At 36.0% G+C, this 19384-nt stretch overlaps 1 long non-coding RNA gene across 1 annotated transcript in view; it reads left to right on the top strand.

Annotated features, from left to right (window-relative positions):
- The window catches only part of LOC142339737 (uncharacterized), a 31664-nt gene that overhangs the window by 858 nt on the left and 11422 nt on the right, over positions 1–19384 (top strand). The window lies entirely within an intron of this gene.

The following is a 19384-nucleotide window of genomic DNA, read 5'->3' on the forward strand; positions in this document are numbered from 1 at the left end:
AGGTTGTAAGTAATGGGAAAAGCTACCAACGTAGCCTTTCCAAAATCAATCAGTTTAGATGTTTCCTCCGATGCCAGAACATTTCTGGAATGAATGTCTAAATGCAAAACTCCCTTCGAATGTAAAAACTCAATTGCATTACTAACTTCAATCAGACGCTTCACCCAATCGTTTTTTGCCCGACTAACTGCATGCTGCTTGATCGAAAATCCGAAAAACCGCTCGCAAACAAGCCCCTTAGCTTTAACGTTATAGCCAAAAACGAACGGGAACAACTTTTGTCTTTCGTCAAAAGAATCGTCAAAAATTTTCTTCAGTATTCTGCCCTCCAACATTAGGTCTTCTTCTCCGTACTTCTTTGCAACTTTGAGAACGCATTGTAGTTTATCACCATACCCAAAACTACAAGCATAAACTTCTCCGAACGCTCCCTTGCCAAGACTTCTGTTCTTTCTGATTTTGAAATTGTTAGCGTCAAAGTTTCCAAGAGCAGGAAGTTTTTCAATCACAGCCTTCCGTGGTACTCTTCCGTTGTGATTCTCCTTACGCTCCGTCTGAAGCGCTATACGAGCACATTTTGGTTGATTTTGAAGAAAGCTCTAGAAAAATTGAAAAAAACTGTACTAAAAATAGCCGAGTGAGACTAAGATTTAAATCTTTATATCTTACCCGTGCAACGGTCTGCCATTTGTTTGATTTCTTTCCACCTCTCAAATTTGTTTGGTTTGCTTCCAGTAATTCTTTTTTCAAGCACTTGATCTCTTCCAATTGAGACTTTTCTCGCTGTCGGAATAAGCCGATCTGTTTCTCCCGGTACTTCTGTTTTCTGTTCAATTTGCTGGCAGCACTTCTCGGCCCACGTTTTTTATTTTTTTTCTCAAGAACTCTATTTTCATTGTTTTCATCCATTTATTTCTGAAAAAATATATAAAAATGAAACTGAATCAGACACACTTTTGAAGCAAGATTTCACCATCATAAAGGCTTTAGTCGTCAAAAGTTTTTCAAGACAAAAGGGTGAATAGAAAGGTCAATCATGCTCAAACATTTCAATTAGAGGAACAATAAAAGTTTTTGCCGTAAGTCTAATCTTCATTAATTTTTGAATTATTGCACAAGTATCTATTTCTAACTCCTCTGCAGTCTCAGTAACCTCTAAGAACGATACAACGTCAACAGAAGATAAGCTGGGTTTTCCTGACGAGTTAACTTTTAGCCGCTGTACAACTGCGTAATTTGCGCCAGATAACTTGTAAAAAGAACGAACAATACCATAAGACACGAGATTGTTGTGCATGAAGGAAATGAATGAATTTGCATTCTCATACTTAGAAGCACGAAGTGTAAAAGTTTTGTATCTGAATTTCTCAAAAAACAGTTTCCCTGAGGTATTGGAATCTTTTTGAACTTCTTATGTTTTCTCGCGTCGGAGCTCCAAACAAAAACTCTCAAGAGCATCTTTTTCAGGCAATCTTCGACGGTCAGCTTTATTTCTGAGGTAGCGTTCAACAATCAGTCGCAAATGGTTTACAGTTCCCGTAAACTTTGTCCGAAGAAGATAGTTTGCGCTTTCGAACATCATGGCAGACGTACACCAGAGCGGACCAAAATTTTTTACCTGCCACGCCAAATGATTAAAAGAGTGCACGTTTGCAGTGAAAACTTGGGAATCAAAAGTTTCTTCGGTTTTCTTAAGGATAACTTTGATTAATTTGTGAGCTTCATCGGCATACTTCTTGGAAATGAGGAGTAACCGCGTGACATAACTCAGTAAATGAAACCGCTCGTACAATTCACTTTGAATGTAACTCTTGAACAAAACAGGGCCCACATACAGGAGCCAGACTTTAAACTCGTTGGCCTTGAAAAACTCGAGTTCTGCAAGCGGTCGCAGCCTTCGCTTGAAATTGTCTGGAAGCTAAAAAAAATTAGAATCATGAACACAAAGAAAAAAAATTAAAACACAGTTAAAAGTAAACCTTCAAATTTTTGAGGGAGTTGTTAAAAATTTCCAGGTTTGAAGTTCCAATTTGAGATTTCACACCAAGAAGAACGATTCTGGTGACACCAATCAAAACCTGGTGCATATAATCCACTGGGGCAGTAAGAGGAAGATGTGGAACAACGTCGAATATCTCAGTGGGTCCCTTAACACCATAATGGGGGCTTCCTCTTCTTTGAGCAATTGACTGGAGGTTTTTATGTGTGGTAGAAGACCTCATTGGAGAGCAGCAATTAGGGTAAAACAATGAACGACCTTCTCCTCTACAACATTTTGCAAAGCACAATGTGCAACCATAATAAGCATTGAACTGCTGCATATTTAAAATGGAAGACTTTGCCGGTAAATCAGCTATAAGAAGTACAACTTTCAACTCGGCTTTCCAAAACTTTCCTTTTCCTCGCACTTCTAATTGTATCTTCAGATCATCTTTTAGTTCCTAAACAAATTGTTACTCAAAACAAAATCAAAGAAAATAAAGAAAATAAAGCAAAAACACTCACACTGAAGACACAATCCCAGTTTGGTTTTCCTCTCCCAAACCAGAGACGCGCAAGTACAATGTTTCTGTACATGCATCTTTTGATGGGCGGCAAATTTGCTATTGCGAACCAGATAGGCCAAAGTGACTGTTTGTTAGAATTAATAATACGTACACCGTCAGAGTTCAACAACAGGAAAATTCTCATACTTTCAAGCTCTTCGTTGAAAAAAGTTGGAAGCTGTAGATCAGTTTCATTGTTTCGCGAAGCCGAAAAACTCCAAATTTCATCAAAATTGTCCTCAACCACTTGCTTGATTTCGGATACAAAATCTAACTTCCAAAGCTCCCCTTTTGCGCACTGCAGACTCTGTAATTTTTCATCTTTTTTCGAAAAAGTGTATCGCTTTTTGATCGTTTTGTAACTTGGAAAGTTTTTCTCGGGGAAAGTTTTTCGAATTAATTTCAACCAGTCATTTGCGTCGGCATCTGAGGTTCCGTGCTTTGCTATTATTTCGTTTACACATAGGAGAAAATTTTCATTTGATACCTGGTTGAGGTTCGGTTGGTTATCTGCGTCACTATTTTGAGAAGAATTGGAAAAATTGTTTTCGTCAATGCATGTAATCGTGCTGACACTGAAACTTAAGCCCTCGGGGTTGCTCTGAGGAGAGGAAATGAATCTAGGAGCTATTTCATGATTTCTAATATTAACAAAATCGACGCTGTGAGTATTACTGAGCGCAAAATTATCTTGAATAGTGACTTCGGTCAAATTATCGTCATTAACTTCGCCATCATTGTCATCAAATTGGTCATTATCATTATCAGGGTCATTACTATCATCATCATCATCATCCTCATCATCATCATCATCATCATCATCATCATCATCATCATCATCATCATCATCATCATCATCATCATCATCATCATCATCATCATCATCATCATCATCATCATTATCATCATCATCATCATCATCATCATCAACGTCGTCATCAGTATCATCATCATTATCATCATCAGCATCATCATCATGGTCATTAACGTCAGCATCTCCTCTATCCTCAGAGTAGTCATCATCATCACCACAATTATTAACAACGTCAACAGCACAGTCATCGCCATCAACTTGCTCATCACCATCAATTGCACTTTGGTCAGCAGTGCTATGGCCATCAGCAAAGTCATTACAGTTAGCGTTGTCTTTCTTTTCCTTGTCTTCCGGAGTTTTATAAACTTTAATCCGATCGCAGGTTGCTTCATCAACAATCTGTTCGTCAGCGGAAGAACAAGAGCAACCTTCGGAACTACTGTTGGAAAACTTTCTTAGTTCCTCTTTTCTAACTTTTTTATGCTTCTGAAAATTTGACACCAATAATCTCCTCCTTTTTTTATGTACTTCATAGTTACGCGGGCCAGTTGTGAAAACCAAATCATTTGAGCAGCTGGGAAGAACTTCCAAGCGTTGTGTTAGATGCAAATCATAATGTGGACAACCACAGTGTTGGTTTCCTTCGCCAAAAAAGTCACCGTAGGAGTAGAAAACTGTAATTTCTTCTCCAGTTTTAATCGCTTGGAGAATCTCTAATTTTATAATTTTGCGTTTGCCAGTATCGCAAATGCTGTACCTGCAATTTGGCCTACAGCTGTGATTAGCAAATCGTGTAGCACCAACCATCACTCTATCAAACTTGCAGACATCTGTTCTTCGGAAGAGAGAGATATCAGCAAAGCTATCCAAACACTTCTCTGGAATTTTTTCAATGAAACCAACCACTCCCGGTAAGTAGGTTCTTGGGAAAGTAGTTTCTGGTTTCAGCAAACGGTCACCCTTATAAAACAACCCATATCCGCCAAATTGATCAGGCTCGAAAGAAAACCCCGACAAGCGAGCATCCGCGTAGCAATTTCTCAACAATGTGTCAAATTCTTGAAGCCGAGAGTCCTCTTCCAACTTTTTCCCGTACTCGCTTGCAGTGAGCATTTCAACCATAGGCGCTACAACCAAGGAACCAACCTTGATGATTGAATTTGTTACTTGTGCGTCTGCCTGGGCAATCGCAAAACATTTCTGCATACCTGAAGAGAAAAAATCAGTGGCATAAAAATATCCGAAGAATGGTAATGTTCAAGCGTTGAAACACCGCATGAAATTAACTTTTTAACTAAACCATAAAATCTAGAACAAAAGTTTTTGAAGGAAGTCAATTTTCGTAAATGAAGTCAACAAAACAGCTACGCAGGTTCTACAAGAAAACAGCTAACATGGTTTCAGAAACATCATTTATCAAGATATCAGACAGCAAGTAGAATTAGAGATGTCTAAAATTGGAAAGCAACAGCTGAAAATAAAATTTCACCAGACGAAAGATATTACAGCTGCATATTTGACTCATCTTCTATTGATCAATTGGAACTTCCTCCATTTTTTCACCAAGCGGAGCACGAAAATCCAATCCCATTTGGTTTGCGGACTTTCTTGCTTCAGAAAAAGCAAACGACGGTGTCTTCGGATACTTCAATTTCACCACTTTTTCAAATACTGTACGATTTTTGTCATCTAAAGGTGTCCTACATTCTTTTCTGCAGCGCACTGGTCCAATCATCTTGGTTTTCAACAGCGATTCTTTTCTGCTACCCCACATTTCAACAGCCAACTGTCGCCCAAATCTTGACGGCTCAGGACCTGCAAATAATTCCAAAAGATTTTTGCCGTTCCACATTATAGCCTCATGGTTGGATACATTATCTACGTTAGGCTCCTTGCCTTTCATGACCACATTCAGCACATTTATCATCTCCTCGTTATTCGCTTTTTCTTCATCACGGATGCGCTTCAACTTCTTTTTGTGTGATACGATACAGTCGTTAATTCTCATTTTGAAATTTTCAAACTCTTGTTTCTTGAGATTAATAGGAGTTGATTGCCAGCCCGCTAATTGCATCTCAAAATTGTCTTCATCTGATGAGGAGTCCAGACAACTGGTAATCGTTCTGCGGGATTTATTTTTAGCTTGACATTTCTGTCCGTTTTTGTTGCCAAGATTTTTTCCCATTTCAACTATATCACACCTGAAGAAAACAAGCTAACCTTCAAATGGCTACAACAACAGCGTTCAATCATATTGATAGAATCAGAGCAGAAAATCAATTGACTGGGATTGACTGTGCTTAGAAAAAGCAAATCGACTGGTAAAAATCAACTGACGGTCAATTGAAAATTTGACAGCATTTTAAAGAAGATCAAAATCAAACAAATCAAAATATCAGACATTGGTCAACTAATTTTATTTCAGAGATAAAAATATAGCACCAAATGCCGAAAAGTTGATTATCATATCTTCAGCTTATCAACAATAACAGCAAATCAATTGTCGTTATTTTGGTCATTTTGTCTTTGGTGTTCATCTACCAGCGATAACAATGCTTTCATTTCGCTGCCGTATTGATTGGCCCCTCTGATAGCCTCTGCTACTGCTTCATCGGGATTGCTTGGGAACTTCTGCCTGACAACTTCTGAAAAAAAGAGTACTTTTCATCCAAAAAACTTGATGAAAATAAAGAGCTAATCTAGAGCTGAAATCATAAATGAAGTAAAAGTGACGAAAAATCCTTAGTTTTAAACAAAAAACTGGAACTTTTAATAACAGAATACGAACTTTTGAACAGTTTCTCTTTTTCTTTTAAACAGGTTCTTCTCCCATTTTTTCGGTTGTACTTGCTCCCTAGCCGCTCAAATGTCAGAGTGCATTTTTTGTCACTTCCAAATATTTTTGATCCCAGGAGGCGGCCAAAACATGAAGGACCATCTGACGCAACAATCTTCGTCAGGTCTTCGCCTTCGAACATCACAGGTTCACAACTCTGCGTTTCATCGTCTAGCATGACGGAACTGCTATTAACTATTGCACTCTCTTGGTTACCATTCGTCTTAAGCAGTTCGAGAAATTTATGTTTAAACTTTGCAGCCTCTTTCACCTGCTTCCTGGCATGCTCTTGATTGACCTCTGCCATCTCATGGAACTTTCGGGCAACAAACTCCATCAACTCTTGGCATTGAACTTCATCAGAGTCCTTCTCGTCCTTATAAAAAGGAAATGACAACAATAAATCGCTGACAACAATAATCGCTGAATAAATTTTTTAACATTATTATTTTTTCCATATTTTTAAATCAATTAATCTAACCTCAGCATTTTCCAAATTTTTAGGGGTATTGGCGTCAAGATCTCCTAGAACCACTATCGGATCTGCAACCGCATCATCTTTGGTAGATTTTTTGTCCTTTCTCTTCTTTTTTGCAGGCTCAATTACAATCGTTTCATCATGGTTATCCGGTGGTACGTTTTCTGCATTAGTAGGCTCGTTAATGAGTGAAAAGTTCCCGTTGACTCTAAAAAGAACCTTTATATTGGAAGACGTCTTAAACAACCTGCAGGACAAAAAAGATATCATAAATCAATACAGCGAGAAATTACAATTGGAAAGAAAATTGAAGCCAGAAAAACAATGCGATTGATTATTTAAGCTCTTGCCGAAGTCAAAGCGAGAGATAAAAGTACATAATAGGAAACCTGATATCAGGGATTGTTGTAGATGCCATGTCCAATTTCCTGGCTCTCTCGGCTGATATCATTTCGCATGTTTGCTTTTCATACTTTCTTTTCACTTTGCACACAAATTCCCCAAGAAAATCACCCATTTTTGCGGACGTAAATTGAACGAAGTTCGGTTTCTTCATCTCCATTCTGTCAGCAAGATTGATAGTTTGAGGCCAGAATCCATCATTACACGATAGCGCAAACGGTTTAACCTCGTTGGGGCTGACGAAGAACCACATCAGCTTTTTAGCTTTCCTTTCGAGCTCCGGATCATTTCCAACCAATTTCACACCTTTGTTTATCCGTCGTTGAGAACATTGTGACTCAGTTGCATCCTGTGAGTCCAATACACTCTGAGGCTTCATACTTCTGAAGGTAAAACAACGAGGTTATTGAGTTTTATCAATATCTTTTATAAAATAATATCAACCAGGAACGATTATAGAGGTTACATATAGTGAACTGTTCGAAACTCCGAGACATAACTAACAATGGGCATTCCTCAAAAAATAGGAATCTCAGAGAAAAAAAAACTTCTGTAACTGAGAGGAATTTTAAAAATTTTGTCAATTTCACCGATTAGAAAAGTAATTAAATTTGGAACACAATATTTTTTCTGGCGAGTTTACAGTCTTGCCGTAATCAAGCAAAACATTTTTGACCAAATCTAAGCACCAATTAGAATAGATACAGATGGTACAAACTAGAAAACTAGTAAGCCTTAGAAAAAAGCAGACATATTTCATATCACCACCTCGAGAAAAAGAGGACTTTTGGGGAAGACCTTTTTTTAAACTATTATAGAGAAAATTCAATTTTTTGTGCTAACTTTACCGTATAACTCATCCAATACTGAGAGCAATTTTTCAGCCGCACAAGTCAGCTCACGAATAACCGCATAACAGTATTTTCAAAGTTGTAGATAAAGACAGTACACTGAGAGGAAGAAAGTTCTCAGAGAAATTTCAGCGAACTGGTCCTCTGCCGCAAACTGTAATTTTCACCACAAATCTAAATTTTCTTCCAAAACACTTATTCTGACCATTTCTTTTGCTGATTCAGAACTGGTTGGACTAGTATCTTTGTGTTTTGCGCCAAAAAGCGCAAAAAGCAAACATTAACGAATATATTGAGACTTTAATTTTTAGCGGCTTGTACGGCAAATTGCAATTTCCATCACAAATTCATTTTTTCTTGCGAAACACTTATTCTGACCAAATCTTTTGTAGATTCAGATTTGGTTGGACTAATATGTTTCCGTTTTGCACCAAAATTGAGAAAAAGCAAACAGTAACGAAAACATTGAGACTTTAAATTCTAGCGTCTTATACGGCAAATTGTAATTTCCACCACAAATCTAACTTTTCTTCCAAAACACTTATTCTGACCGAATTTTTTTCATATTCGGAATTGGTTAGACCAGTATGTTTGCGTTTTGTGTCAAAAATTGAGAAAAATCAAAAATTACCGAAAATACTTAGCCTTTAATTTTTAGCGTCTAGTGCGGCAAATTTTAATTTCGACCACAAATGTAACTTTTCTTCCAAGACACTTATTCTGGCCAATTCTTTCGTAGATTCAGAACTGGTTGGACTAGTTTGTTTGCATTTTGTGTCATAAATCGAGAAAAAAATCAAAAATAAACGAAAACACGGAACTGAGACTTTATATTTGAAAGCTTGTGCGGCAAATTGCAATTTCCACCACAAATTCAACTTTTCTTGCAAAACACCTATTCTGACCAATTCTTTTGCAGATTCAGAGCTGGTTGGACCAGTATGACGGCGTTTTTTGCCAAACAGCGAGAAAATGCAAACATTAACGAAAATATTGAGACTTTAAATTTTAGCGGCTTGTACGGCAAATTGTAATTTCCACCAGACATCTAACTTTTCTTCCAAAAAACTTATTCTGATCAATTCTTTTGCAGATTCAGAACTGTTTAGACTAGTATGACTGTATTTGGCGCCAAAAAGCGAGAAAATGCAAACATTAACGAAAATATTCAGACTTTAAGTTTTAGCGTCTCATACGGCAAATTGTAACTTCCACCACAAATCCAACTGTTCTTGCAAAACACCTATTCTGACCAATTCTTTTGCAGATTCAGAACTGGTTGGACCAGTATGACTGTGTTTTGCGCCAGAAAAAGCAAACATTGAGGATAATACAGAGCCTTTAAATTTTAGCGTCTTGTGCGGCAAATTGCAATTTCCATCACAATTCTAACTTTTCTTCCAAAATACTTATTCTGACCAATTCTTCTGCATATTCGGAATTGCCTAGACCAGTATGTTTGCGTTTTGTGTCAAAAATCGAGAAAAAGCAAAAATTAACGAAAATCTTGAACCTTTAATTTTTAGCGTCTAGTGCGCCAAATTGCAATTTCCACCAAAAATCTAACTTTTCTGCCAAAACACTTATTCTGACAAAATCTTTTGGAGATTCAGAATTGGTTAGACCAGTATGTTTGCGTTTTGTGCCAAAAACCGAGAAAAAGCAAACATTGAGGATAATACTGAGCCTTTAAATTTTAGCGTCTTGTGCGGCAAATTGCAATTTCCACCACAATTCTAACTTTTCTTCCAAAACATTTATTCTGACGAATTCTTCTGCATATTCAGAATTGGTTAGACCAGTATGTTTGCGTTTTGTGCCAAAAATCGAGAAAAAGCAAACATTAAGGAAAACATTAAGACTTGTACGGAAAATTTTAGCGTCTTATACGGCAAATTGTAATTTCCAGGACAAATCCAACTTTTCTTCCAAAACACTTATTCTGACCAATTCTTCTGTATATTCAGAATTGGTTAGACCAGTATGTTTGCGTTTTGTGCCAAAAACCGAGAAAAAGCAAACATTGAGGATAATACTGAGCCTTTAAATTTTAGCGTCTTGTGCGGCAAATTGCAATTTCCACCATAAATATAACTTTTCTTCCAAAACACTTATTCTGACCTATTCATTTGCAAATTCAGAATTGATTACATCTATTTGTTTGCGTTTTGTGCCATAAATCGAGAAATAGCAGACATATGTCATATCACCTATATCTCGAGAAATAGAAGACTTTTAGAGAAGACTTTTTGTTACTGACAAAGAGAAGTTTCAAGTTTTTCTCGAAAGTGACCATTTTGGCCATATCTAGACTCAAATCAGACTGAATGCAGATGCTACAAACTGATGAACTACTAAGAACTAAGAAATAGCAGACATATGTCATATCACCTACATCTCGAGAAATAGAAGACTTTTAGAGAAGAATTTTTTGTTACTGACAAAGAGAAGTTTCAAGTTTTTCTCGAAAGTGACTATTTTGACCATATCTAGACTCAAATCAGACTGAATGCAGATGCTACAAACTGACGAACTACAAAGAACTAAGAAAAAGCAGACATATCTCATATCACCTACATCTCGAGAAATAGAAGACTTTTAGAGAAGACTTTTTGTTACTGACAAAGAGAAGTTTCAAGTTTTTCTCGAAAGTGACCATTTTGGCCATATCTAGACTCAAATCAGACTGAATGCAGATGCTACAAACTGGTAAACTACTAAGAACTAAGAAAAAGCAGACATACCTCATATCACCTACATCTCGAGAAATAGAAGACTTTTAGAGAAGACTTTTTGTTACTGACAAAGAGAAGTTTCAAGTTTTTCTCGAAAATGACCATTTTGGCCATATCTAGACTCAAATCAGACTGAATGCAGATGCTACAAACTGATGAACTACTAAGAACTAAGAAAAAGCGGACATATCTCATATCACCTACATATCGAGAAATAGAAGACTTTTAGAGAAGACTTTTTTGTTACTGACAAAGAGAAGTTTCAAGTTTTTCTCGAAAGTGACCATTTTGGCCATATCTAGACTCAAATCAGACTGAATGCAGATGCTACAAACTGGTAAACTACTAAGAACTAAGAAAAAGCAGACATACCTCATATCACCTACATCTCGAGAAATAGAAGACTTTTAGAGAAGACTTTTTGTTACTGACAAAGAGAAGTTTCAAGTTTTTCTCGAAAGTGACCATTTTGGCCATATCTAGACTCAAATCAGACTGAATGCAGATGCTACAAACTGATGAACTACTAAGAACTAAGAAATAGCAGACATATGTCATATCACCTACATCTCGAGAAATAGAAGACTTTTAGAGAAGACTTTTTTGTTACTGACAAAGAGAAGTTTCAAGTTTTTCTCGAAAGTGACCATTTTGACCATATCTAGACTCAAATCAGACTGAATGCAGATGCTACAAACTGACGAACTACAAAGAACTAAGAAAAAGCAGACATATCTCATATCACCTACATCTCGAGAAATAGAAGACTTTTAGAGAAGACTTTTTGTTACTGACAAAGAGAAGTTTCAAGTTTTTCTCGAAAGTGACCATTTTGGCCATATCTAGACTCAAATCAGACTGAATGCAGATGCTACAAACTGGTAAACTACTAAGAACTAAGAAAAAGCAGACATACCTCATATCACCTACATCTCTAGAAATAGAAGACTTTTAGAGAAGACTTTTTGTTACTGACAAAGAGAAGTTTCAAGTTTTTCTCGAAAATGACCATTTTGGACATATCTAGACTCAAATCAGACTGAATGCAGATGCTACAAACTGATGAACTACTAAGAACTAAGAAAAAGCGGACATATCTCATATCACCTACATCTCGAGAAATAGAAGACTTTTAGAGAAGACTTTTTGTTACTGACAAAGAGAAGTTTCAAGTTTTTCTCGAAAGTGACCATTTTGGCCATATCTAGACTCAAATCAGACTGAATGCAGATGCTACAAACTGGTAAACTACTAAGAACTAAGAAAAAGCAGACATACCTCATATCACCTACATCTCGAGAAATAGAAGACTTTTAGAGAAGACTTTTTGTTACTGACAAAGAGAAGTTTCAAGTTTTTCTCGAAAGTGACCATTTTGGCCATATCTAGACTCAAATCAGACTGAATGCAGATGCTACAAACTGATGAACTACTAAGAACTAAGAAAAAGCGGACATATCTCATATCACCTACATCTCGAGAAATAGAAGACTTTTAGAGAAGACTTTTTGTTACTGACAAAGAGAAGTTTCAAGTTTTTCTCGAAAGTGACCATTTTGGCCATATCTAGACTCAAATCAGACTGAATGCAGATGCTACAAACTGGTAAACTACTAAGAACTAAGAAAAAGCAGACATACCTCATATCACCTACATCTCGAGAAATAGAAGACTTTTAGAGAAGACTTTTTGTTACTGACAAAGAGAAGTTTCAAGTTTTTCTCGAAAGTGACCATTTTGGCCCTATCTAGACTCAAATCAGACTGAATACAGATGCTACAAACTGATGAACTACTAAGAACTTAGAAAAGGCAGACATATCTCATATCACCTTAATCGAGAAATAGAAGACTTTTAGAGGAGACTTTTTTTTACTGACAAAGGCAAGTTTTAAGTTTTCTCGAAAGTGTCCATTTTGGCTATATCTAGACTCAAACCAGACTGAGTACAGATGGTGCAAACTGGTCATCTACTAATAACTACGAAAAAGCAGATAGGTCTCATATCACCTACATCTAGAGAAATAGAAGACTTTTAGAGACCATTTTTTTCTAGTACTATTATGGATAAATTGCAATTTTTGTTGTAACTTTACTGTTTTGCCGTATAACTCATTCAATACTGAAAGCAGTTTCTCAGCCGCGCTAGTCAGCTCACGAAAAGCCGCATAACAGCATTTTCAAAGTTGCAGATAAAGACAGTACACTGAGAGTTTAAATTTTAGCGTCCTGTGCGGCAAATTGCAAACTCCACCACAACTCTAACTTTTCTTCCAAATCACTTATTCTGACCAAATCTTCTGCATATTCAGAATTGGTTAGACCAGTATGTTTGCGTTTTGTGCCAAAAATCGAGAAAAAGCAAAAATTAACGAAAATATTGAACCTTTAATTTTTAGCGTCTAGTGCGCCAAATTGCAATTTCCACCAAAAATCTAACTTTTCTGCCAAAACACTTATTCTGACAAAATCTTTTGCAGATTCAGAATTGGTTAGACCAGTATGTTTGCGTTTTGTGCCAAAAATTGAGAAAAAGCAAAAATTAACGAAAATATTGAGACTTCAAATTTTAGCGCTTTATACGGCAAATTGTGATTTCCACCACAAATCCCACTTTTCTTCCAATACTCCTTTTATGACCAAATCTTTTGCAGATTCGGAACTGGTTGCACTAGTGTGTTTGCGTTTTGCACCAAAAAGCAGCAAAAAGCAAACATTAACGAATAAAACTCAATAAGACTTCCTACATCTCGAAAAATAGAAGGCTTTTAGCGAAGACTTTTTATTTCGTCTAGGTTCGTTCGAGAAAGAAATTCAAAAGAATCTACCAGACGACAATAATGAATGAGTCTACGCTCTGCAAATGCTTTTGGTTACAATAAATTTAGTTCTGTTTGATCAACATTTTCAGAAAAGTTTTGCAAAGGAACCATTTTTTTTCGAAATTGACATTTCGGCGTTGTCAAGCTTTCTTTGAACTCTGCTGCCTGGCAGTCTCCCATTTTGTCCACCACAATTCCATTTTGTGGACAGTTGTTGACAAGATCGTACGTCAACGCACAATCTTTTGGATTTTTGAAGTTCATCCAACCACTAAGAAGATCTGAGTTTTTTCGAAGTTGAAAAAACGAGACGTTTGCCACCAATGGGTAAAGCTCTCTAATCTCCATCTTTGCCTTTGAAAAAGAACCCTTAGAAGACGGTGCAAATTTGGCAAATCTGAATGCAATTGGTTTCCGATACTCGTTCCTAGTCTGTTTTTGTTTGCTATTTTCTTTTCCAGAAGTTTTTCTCGACACCTGAAACATTTTGCAGATTTTTCTTCTGACAAGTTTATCGATCCAAGACACTTTTTCAGACCAAAACTTTTGCAGATTCAGAGCTCATTAAAGTTGTATGTTTGTGTTTTGCGCCAAAAAGCGAGAAAAAGCAAACATTAACGAAAATATTGGGAATTTAAATTTTAGCGGCTTGTACAGCAAATTTTAATTTCCACCATAAATCCAACTTTTCTTCCAAAACACTTATTCTGACCAATTCTTCTGCATATTCAGAATTGGTTAGACCAGTATGTTTGCGTTTTGTGCCAAAAATCGAGAAAAAGCAAAAATTAACGAAAACATTGAGAATTGTACGGAAAATTTTAGCGTCTCATACGCCAAATTGTAATTTCCACCACAAATCCAACTTTTCTTCCAAAACACTTATTCTGACCAATTCTTCTGTATATTCAGAATTGGTTAGACCAGTATGTTTGCGTTTTGTGCCAAAAACCGAGAAAAAGCAAACATTGAGGATAATACAGAGCCTTTAAATTTTAGCGTCTTGTGCGGCAAATTGCAATTTCCACCATAAATCTAACTTATCTTCCAAAACACTTATTCTGACCAATTCTTTTGCAAATTCAGAATTGATTACATCCATTTGTTTGCGTTTTGTGCCATAAATCGAGAAATAGCAGACATATGTCATATCACCTACATCTCGAGATATAGAAGACTTTTAGAGAAGACTTTTTTGTTACTGACAAAGAGAAGTTTCAAGTTTTGCTCGAAAGTGACCATTTTGGCCATATCTAGACTCAAATCAGACTGAATGCAGATGCTACAAACTGATGAACTACTAAGAACTAGGAAAAAGCAGACATATCTCATATCACCTACATCTCGAGAAATAGAAGACTTTTAGAGAAGACTTTTTGTTACTGACAAAGAGAAGTTTCAAGTTTTTCTCGAAAGTGACCATTTTGTCCATATCTAGACTCAAATCAGACTGAATGCAGATACTACAAACTGATGAACTGCTAAGAACTAAGAAAAAGCAGACATATCTCATATCACCTACATCTCGAGAAATAGAAGACTTTTAGAGAAGACTTTTTGTTACTGACAAAGAGAAGTTTCAAGTTTTTCTCGAAAGTGACCATTTTGGCCATATCTAGACTCAAATCAGACTAAATGCAGATGCTACAAACTGATGAACTACTAAGAACTAAGACAAAGCAGACATGCCTCATATCACCTACATCTCGAGAAATAGAAGACTTTTAGAGAAGACTTTTTGTTACTGACAAAGAGAGATCTCAATTTTTTCTCGAAAGTGATCATTTTGGCTATATCTAGACTCAAATCAGACTGAATGAAGATGCTACAAACTGATGAACTACTAAGAACTAAGAAAAAGCAGACATATGTCATATCAACTACATCTCGAGAAATAGAAGACTTTTAGAGAAGACTTTTTGTTACTGACAAAGAGAAGTTTCAAGTTTTTCTCGAAAGTGACCATTTTGGCCATATCTAGACTCAAATCAGACTAAATGCAGATGCTACAAACTGATGAACTACTAAGAACTAACAAAAAGCAGACATATCTCATATCACCTACATCTCGAGAAATAGAAGACTTTTAGAGAAGACTTTTTGTTACTGGCAAAGAGAAGTTTCAAGTTTTTCTCGCAAGTGACCATTTTGGCCATATCTAGACTGAAATCAGACTGAATGCAGATGCTACAAACTGATGAACTACTAAGAACTAACAAAAAGCAGACATATCTCATATCACCTACATCTCGAGAAATAGAAGACTTTTAGAGAAGACTTTGTTACTGACAAAGAGAAGTTTTAAGATTTCTGAAATTTTTCTTCCAAAACACTTATTCTGACCAATTTTTGCATAGTCAAATTTGGTTGGACTAATTTGTTTGCGTTTTGTACCAGAAAGCGACAAAAATCAAACATTAACGAATACATTGAAAAAATACTAAAAAATAGAAGACTTTTGAAGAAGACTTTTTTCATGATAGAGAAGTTTCCATTTTAGGCAAGTTTAAATTTTTTACCACATCTAGGCTCCAATTAGAATAGAAATAGATGGTACAAACTAGCAAACTACTAAAACTTACAAAAAAGCAGACATGTCATATCACCACCTCGAGAAATAGAAGACTTTTCGAGAAGACCATTTTTTTAAAACTATTATAGAAATTTCAATTTTTTGTGGTAACTTTACCGTATAACTCATTCAATACTGAAAGCACTTTTTCAGCCGCACAAGTCAGCTCACGAAAAACCGCATAACAGTATTTCCAAAGTTGCAGATAAAGAAAGTTCAGAGAAATTTTAGCGTACTGGTCCTGTGCCGCAAAATGTAATTTTCACCACAAATCTAAATTTTCTTCCAAAACACTTATTCTGACCAATTCTTTTGCAAATTCAGAATTGATTACATCCATTTGTTTGCGTTTTGTGCCATAAATCGAGAAATAGCAGACATATGTCATATCACCTACATCTCGAGAAATAGAAGACTTTTAGAGGAGACTTTTTTGTTACTGACAAAGAGAAGTTTCAAGTTTTTCTCGAAAGTGACCATTTTGGCCATATCTAGACTCAAATCAGACTGAATGCAGATGCTACAAACTGATGAACTACTAAGAACTAAGAAAAAGCAGACATATCTCATATCACCTACATCTCGAGAAATAGAAGACTTTTAGAGAAGACTTTTTGTTACTGACAAAGAGAAGTTTCAAGTTTTTCTCGAAAGTGACCATTTTGGCCATATCTAGACTCCAATCAGACTGAATGCAGATGCTACAAACTGATGAACTACTAAGAACTTAGAAAAAGCAGACATATCTCATATCACCTACATCTCGAGAAATAGAAGACTTTTCGAGAAGACATTTTTTTAAAACTATTATAGAGAAATTTCCATTTTTTGTGGTAACTTTACCGTTTAACTTATTCAATACTGACAGCAGTTTTTCAGCCGCACAAGTCAGCTCACGAAAAACCGCATAACAGTATTTTCAAAGTTGTAGATAAAGAGAGTTGTCACAGAAGAAATTTAGGGTGGTGGTCCTGTGCCGCAAACTGTAATTTCCACCACAAATCTAACTTTTCTTCCAAAACACTTATTCTGACCAATTCTTCGGAGTATTCAGAATTGGTTGGACCATTACGTTTGCGTTTTGTGCCAAAAATTGAGAAAATCAAAAATTAACGAAAAAACTGAGCCTTTAAGTTTTAGCGTCTAGTGCGGCAAATTGCAATTTCCACCACAAATCTAACTTTTCTTCCAAAACACTTACTCTGACCAATTCCTTTGCATATTCAGAATTGGTTGAACTAGTATGTTTGCGTTTTCAGACAAAAAGCGAGAAAAAGCAAATATTAATGAAAACATTGAGACTTCAAATTTTAGCGTCTTATACGGCAAGTTGTAATTTCCATCATAAATCTAACTTTTCTTCCAAAACACTTATTCTGACCAATTCTTTTGCAAATTCAGAATTGATTACATCCATTTGTTTGCGTTTTGTGCCATAAATCGAGAAATAGCAGACATATGTCATATCACCTACATCTCGAGAAATGGAAGACTTTTAGAGGAGACTTTTTTGTTACTGACAAAGAGAAGTTTCAAGTTTTTCTCGAAAGTGACCATTTTGGCCATATCTAGACTCCAATCAGACTGAATGCAGATGCTACAAACTGATGAACTACTAAGAACTAAGAAAAAGCGGACATATCTCATATCACCTACATCTCGAGAAATAGAAGACTTTTAGAGAAGACTTTTTGTTACTGACAAAGAGAAGTTTCAAGTTTTTCTCGAAAGTGACCATTTTGGCCATATCTAGACTCCAATCAGACTGAATGCAGATGCTACAAACTGATGAACTACTAAGAACTTAGAAAAAGCAGACATATCTCATATCACCTACATCTCGAGAAATAGAAGACTTTTCGAGAAGACATTTTTTTAAAACTATTATAGAGAAATTTCCATTTTTTGTGGTAACTTTACCGTTTAACTTATTCAATACTGACAGCAGTTTTTCAGCCGCACAAGTCAGCTCACGAAAAACCGCATAACAGTATTTTCAAAGTTGTAGATAAAGAGAGTTGTCACAGAAAAAATTTAGGGTGGTGGTCCTGTGCCGCAAACTGTAATTTTCACCACAAATCTAAATTTTCTTCCAAAACACTTATTCTGACCAATTCTTTTGCAAATTCAGATTTGATTACATCCATTTCTTTGCGTTTTGTGCCATAAATCGAGAAATAGCAGACATATGTCATATCACCTACATCTCGAGAAATAGAAGACTTTTAGAGGAGACTTTTTTGTTACTGACAAAGAGAAGTTTCAAGTTTTTCTCGAAAGTGACCATTTTGGCCATATCTAGACTCAAATCAGACTGAATGCAGATGCTACAAACTGATGAACTACTAAGAACTAAGAAAAAGCAGACATATCTCATATCACCTACATCTCGAGAAATAGAAGACTTTTAGAGAAGACTTTTTGTTACTGACAAAGAGAAGTTTCAAGTTTTTCTCGAAAATGACCATTTTGGCCATATCTAGACTCAAATCAGACTGAATGCAGATGCTACAAACTGATGAACTACTAAGAACTAAGAAAAAGCGGACATATCTCATATCACCTACATCTCGAGAAATAGAAGACTTTTAGAGAAGACTTTTTGTTACTGACAAAGAGAAGTTTCAAGTTTTTCTCGAAAGTGACCATTTTGGCCATATCTAGACTCCAATCAGACTGAATGCAGATGCTACAAACTGATGAACTACTAAGAACTTAGAAAAAGGAGACATATCTCATATCACCTACATCTCGAGAAATAGAAGACTTTTAGAGAAGACTTTTTGTTACTGACAAAGAGAAGTTTCAAGTTTTTCTCGAAAGTGACCATTTTGGCCATATCTAGACTCCAATCAGACTGAATGCAGATGCTACAAACTGATGAACTACTAAGAACTTAGAAAAAGCAGACATATCTCATATCACCTACATCTCGAGAAATAGAAGACTTTTCGAGAAGACATTTTTTTAAAACTATTATAGAGAAATTTCCATTTTTTGTGGTAACTTTACCGTTTAACTTATTCAATACTGACAGCAGTTTTTCAGCCGCACAAGTCAGCTCACGAAAAACCGCATAACAGTATTTTCAAAGTTGTAGATAAAGAGAGTTGTCACAGAAAAAATTTAGGGTGGTGGTCCTGTGCCGCAAACTGTAATTTTCACCACAAATCTAAATTTTCTTCCAAAACACTTATTCTGACCAATTCTTTTGCAAATTCAGAATTGATTACATCCATTTCTTTGCGTTTTGTGCCATAAATCGAGAAATAGCAGACATATGTCATATCACCTACATCTCGAGAAATAGAAGACTTTTAGAGGAGACT

The sequence above is a fragment of the Convolutriloba macropyga genome, chromosome 5 (genome assembly GCF_964194025.1).
Source record: "Convolutriloba macropyga chromosome 5, txConMacr16.3, whole genome shotgun sequence".
Classification (NCBI taxonomy): domain Eukaryota; kingdom Metazoa; phylum Xenacoelomorpha; order Acoela; family Convolutidae; genus Convolutriloba; species Convolutriloba macropyga.